This window comes from Triticum dicoccoides, chromosome 4B (genome assembly GCF_002162155.2).
Source record: "Triticum dicoccoides isolate Atlit2015 ecotype Zavitan chromosome 4B, WEW_v2.0, whole genome shotgun sequence".
NCBI classification, from domain to species: domain Eukaryota; kingdom Viridiplantae; phylum Streptophyta; class Magnoliopsida; order Poales; family Poaceae; genus Triticum; species Triticum dicoccoides.
In genome coordinates, this window is record NC_041387.1 from 561,106,799 (window position 1) to 561,112,672 (window position 5,874).

Consider the following 5,874-nt stretch of genomic DNA (forward strand, 5'->3'; position numbering starts at 1 on the left):
CCTGCTCATCGGTCTCATCATCATCCATGTCTTCTTCATCGTCGTCATCTTCATCCTTGTCGTGGCCGCGAGGAGGTCTTTCTCCTTGCCGCTGCTTGTCCTTGCCGCGGCGTCCTCCTCGGCCGGGACGTTTCTTGCCGGATCCCCCAGCACCTTCCTGGGCCTTCTCCTTGTCGCGCCGCTCGTATTCAGCCTTTTGCTGCTCAACAAGCTGCTCGACTTTCTTGCAGCTCTGGAGGTCATGGCCCTTGGTGCGGTGGATCTTGCAGTACTGCTTGTTGGTGCCCTCCTGCTTGTCGGCGACCGCCACGGCCTCTGCGGTAATCTCCTCGCCGGAGTCACCAGCTTTGGCTTTCTTGGCGCCACCACCGTTGTCGGACTGCTCAACAACTAGCACCTCTTTTCCTTTCTTCCTACTGTTGTTCTGCCGCTGGTTTTTCTTTGTTGGGGCTGCATCCTCACTGTCAGATCCTCCTGCTCCTATGTTCTCTCCGGGGAGTCTCCTCCCTTCCTCAGCTCGTGCACACTTGTCGGCCAGGGCATATAGCTCACTGACGTCTCTGATCTTGCACATCGCCATTTCCTCTCGCATCCTGCGGTTTCGCACGTTTTGATGGAACGCGCTGATCACCGCGGTAGGGTGGACGTCTGGGATGTTGTGCTGTACACTGCTGAATCTCTGAATGTACTTGCGCAGGGGTTCTCCTTCCTTCTAGGCGAGCAGATGAAGGTCACTCTCTTGGCCATGAGGCTTGTGGCCGCCTGTGAAGGCACCGACAAACTGATGGCATTGATCGGCCCAAGAGGATACGGAGTTGTCCGGCAAGTGCATGAGCCAGGATCTAACGTTGGGCTTGAGCACCAGCGGGAAGTAGTTGGCAAGGATCTTGTCGTCCCGTCCCCCAGCAGCCTGCACCGCAATGGTGTAGATGCTGAGGAACTCCGACGGATGCGTCTTGCTGTTGTACTTCTCCGGTATGTCTGGCTTGAAGTTCTTCGTGCTGGGCCACTGGACTTGCCGCAGCTCACGAGTGAACGCAGGGTAACCTACCGCGTACTGCAGATCGCCTGGTTCCCCTGGCGCATGCATGTCAACAGAAGGCCCAGCGCGCTTGTCGGATTGACGTTGCGCTTCTCTTTGGCGCTCGATGCGAGTACGAGCGTCTTCTTGCTATCGACCGTGAAGAACTTGGCGCTGATCGCGATGAGCTCGTGGATCCGACGATGCGGTGGAGTCGCTGTTGAGGTGGATCCGGCGAGTCGGCGATCTTGGCCTTCGGGGTGGTGATTGCATGGTTGTTGCACCCCCACCAGTTTCGTCTCCACCGGCTCGCGCCCGGCAACCCTGCCACGGCAGTGACGCGCTCGGCTGCCGCGGAGTGTCGCTGTTGGCGTAGCCGATGAGACTCTGAATGGTGGCCCTCCATTCGTCGATCTTGTCCGACGTCGGAGGGTAATCCAGGAGCAGTTGAGCTCGCGCCAAAGCTTCTGCCGGAGTGGTGGGTGGCAGTGGCGGACGGCGCGAGGAGCGGGATATGCTCGAACTTCTAACTATGTTAGAAGGTGCATTTTCCCGTCCGGGCGACCGCGTGTCGCTTGTGCTGGCACGTTGGCGTGCATGCTGGTCTTGAGCGCCCCGGGATCCACCAGTTTGATCTTGGCCCAACAAACGTATGGTACTGCGAGTACCATGACGTTGTCGGTCCTGCGCCTCCTGAGATGGGCGCGGAACAAGCGCGGACGTCGAAGTCTGCGCCACCTTGCCCTTGGACCTTGCAGCGTCGTGAGCTTCCTCGTCGACGACCGTCCTTTCGCCGGCGTCTACCCCACCACCCGTTTGCTCCGGTGGCGGTGGGATCGACATGGACGGAACAGCTGCCTCCGAAGCCTTCTTCTTCGGTGGCATGTTGATGAAGAAAAATGAAGATCTAGCTTGTGTGGACGCCGGATCAGGTTCACACAATCTCGACGCCCCCTACCTGGCGCGCCAAAGATGTCGGGGAAACTAATCCACGAACACCTATGGGTCCGGCGGACCGAGCCCCTTTCGGTTCGGCGGGGGGCGGAGATCGCACGAAGAGCAGATCGAGGCGAAGCACAGGAGCAATTTACCCAGCTTCGGAGCTCTCCGGAGAGATAATACTCCTACTGCTGCTTGTCTGATTCTATTATGTTCCTGCTCGAGAGTGAGCTAAGTGTTTCTCTGGCTTCCGAATGATCCGAACCCCCTCTACATTGCGCATGGGCCTCCTTTTATACGCTAAAGGGGTCACCGACAGGTGGCAACGTAGACAAGGGTAAAAATGTAAAAAGAGGAGTGGTTGGTACAGCTACCTGTGTAAGTGTATCCTACCTAACCCTGACGGCAAGGGACAAGGGCATTAAATGCCCGTCTGTGTCGCCCAAACAGTGCAGAAAAGGTACCGTCAGGGACGCCACCGCTCGCCACGATGGCAGTCTTGTCAGCTCCGCATGCCACCGCGCACCGCTGGCTGCACAACCTTCCACCATGCGCGCCTGGAAAGGCGTCCAGGGCGACACGTTGGTGGATGTGCTGGAGCGTGGGTACAGGGTGGCCGCCTGCCGCGGCAAGCGCCTTGCCGCGGCCGTTGTCTTGTCGGGTCCAGAAGCTTGTCGCTCACCGGGCCTCGAGATGCCTGGGTTGGTCTTCCCGGCAAGCTCCTCTTGCCGGGGCCTTGTTGCCTTGCCGGGACGCGTGGTGCGTCGCGGCAAGTTCCTTGGGATGCCTTGGTTGGCCTTCCCGGCAAGCTCCTCTTTCCGGGACCTTGTCTCCTGAGCTTAAATACTTTGTTCTTGAATGGCTCCAAGGGAACCACGGAGGACCTTGGCGGTCGCCCGGGAAGCCTTGCCGCGGGGCGCTGCAACTGCCCGTGCACAAGTTCGGGATACTAGGGTACCCCTACTCTAGTACACCGACAAAGGGGTTGTCAAACCCTTCACGGCCACTTGCAAAAGTGAGATCTGATAGAGATAATATGATAAGATAAATATATTTTTGGTATTTTATAATATAGATGCAGAAAATAAAGATGCAAATAAAAGTAGATTGGAAGCAAATATGATAAGAGATAGACCCGGGGGCTATAGGTTTCACTAGTGGCTTCTCTCAAGAGCATAAGTGTTATGGTGGGTGAACAAATTACTGTCAAGCAATTGATAGAAAAGAAAATAATTATGATGTTATCTAGGCATGATCATGTATATAGGCATCACGTCCGCAACAAGTAGACCGACTCATGCCTGCATCCACTACTATTACTCCACACATCGACCGCTATCCAGCATGCATCTAGAGTATTAAGTTCATAAGAACAGAGTAACACATTAAGCTAGATGACATGATGTAGAGGGATAAACTCAAGCAATATGATATAAACCCCATCTTTTTATCCTCGATGGCAACAATACAATACGTGTCTTGCAACCCTTTCTGTCACTGGGTAAGAACACCGCAAGATTGAACCCAAAGCTAAGAACTTCTCCCATGGCAAGAAAGATCAATCTAGTAGGCCAAACCAAACCGATAATTTGAAGAGACTTGCAAAGATAACTCAATCATATAAAAGAATTCAGAGAAGATTCAATTATTATCCATAGATAAATCTGATCATAAACCCACAATTCATCGGATCTTGACAAACACACCGCAAAAAGAGATTACATCGAATAGTTCTCCACAAGAGAGGGGAAGAACATTGTATTGAGATCGAAAAAGAGAGAAGAAGTCATCTAGCTAATAATTATGGACCCGAAGGTTTGTGGTAAACTACTCACAACTCATCGGAAGGGCTATGGTGTTGATGTAGAAGCCCTCCATGGTGGATTCCCCCTCCGGCAGAACGCCGGCGACGGCTCCAAGATGGGATCTCACGGATACAGAAGGTTACGGCGGTGGAAATTGTATTGTGGGTGCTCCCTGGATGTTTTCGGGGTACGTAGGCTTATATAGGAGGAAGAAGTACGTCAGTGGACGTCCGAGGGGCCCACGAGACATGGGCTCTGGCTGTCTCGTGGAGGGGGCGCCCTCCTATCTCGAGGAGGCTCCGGCTGTTTCTTGACTTGCACTCCAAGTCCTCTGGATCATGTTCGTTCCAAAATTCACGCTCCTGAAGGTTTCATTCCGTTTGGACTCCGTTTGATATTCCTTTTCATCGAAATACTGAAATAGGCAAAAAACAGCAATACGGGCTGGGCCTCTGATTAGGTTAGTCCCAAAAATGATATAAATGTGTAAAATAAAACCCACAAACATCCAAAGTAGGTAATATAATAGCATGGAACAATCAAAAATTATAGATACCTTGGAGACGTATCAACGACGCCGGTAGCTGCCACCAGGCCAGTTTGTTCCAGAGGCTTCCTTTCTTAATTGCTCAACAATGAGGTTTTTGGAGATAAGGATGAACGAGGGAAGGCCTTGTTTGCAAATGTGGAGAGGGGTGAGGGTACCTTTTAGTTTAATTTCCATCCGTCAGATATAGATCGGACGGTCTATATTGTAAGATGGCATGTGTACCATCATCACCAACTCGGTTTTTTATAAGAGAAGAAATATAAGTATGGAGATACAAACGTATTATCGATACTTGTTTCCGTAAACTAGCATCTACATTCTATTCAACGCCTTAACATGTGGGGCCTTAGCACAATTACTTCTCGACTATGTAAAACAAAGGTTTTCCCGTCGCCGATAAGGAGGGGGTGACAATGGCGCGCTTTTTGGCTTGCTCTAGTTCTAGTAGTAAAATTTTTTATTCTTTTTCACGTCTCGTGTTCGCCGTACTGCCATGACTATTGATGAATAGACCGTAAGTTATTCACGGGGAAACCCTTGTGAGCGTGTTTGCGAGAGAGAGAGAGAGAGAGACAGTGTGCGTGTGTGATATGTCTAGAGACTGAGGCAATGATAATAGATTCTTTGTGTCTATGTGTGTGGAGGATAGAGAGACATGTACATGGGACTTTGTGTTGTGTAACATGGAGACACATATACATAATTAGAGAGTGAGTGTGTGAGATACACATGCGGACATGGGGAGAGATGAGGATCCAGATAAATGGGTGTTTGTGTGTGTCTGTGTGTGTTTGTGCACACATTTGTGTGTGAGAGGGAGTGTGTGTATGTGGAGTAGAGAGACCACAAATGATGTAAACCTAGTATAAGGGAAGGGGGAATGGTGTGACATTTGTAGTAACGGGATAGCATGGGTGCGGGCGGGGGGAGCAGACTATTTGGAAGAGACATCGAGTGTGTGTGGGAGAGGGGTGTGTGTGTGTGTGTGAGAGAGAGAGAGAGAGAGAAAGAGAGAGAGAGAGAGGGAGGGAGGGAGGGAGGGAGGGAGAGAGAGATCGTTTGTGTCCATAAATGGCGTATAGATAGGGAGACAATGTTGATGTTCGAAATTGGCCTATGTACGGAAATGCAAGGGAAGCGAGTCATCGTGTGTCTGATAGGGACTTCATGAGAGATCTAGAATAAATGGTGTAGAGAACAATGTGCGAGATTGAGAACGATGATACATTAGGGAGCTATGGAAAGAGTCAAGACATATATGTATACAGGGAAGTAGCTGGGGCGGGTCCGCATGTGGGAGAGATAGAAAGAGGAGAGTTGTGCACAAGGAGACAAAGTGTGCTTGTTCGCAGTGGGGGTGGTGTGTGAGGTGAGTGTGCGAGAACCACATAACTAGGGAGATAGACGTTTGGGGGTGACGTTTTGCGTGTATGGGAAAGATACACTCTACATACTGCGTGTGCTTGGGAAAGAGAGATGCCGGGAGACCTAGAGAGTGCGCGAAGAGATGTGTCCATGCCCGAGAGACAAAGTGATAGAGACCTATATTGGGGTCTGGA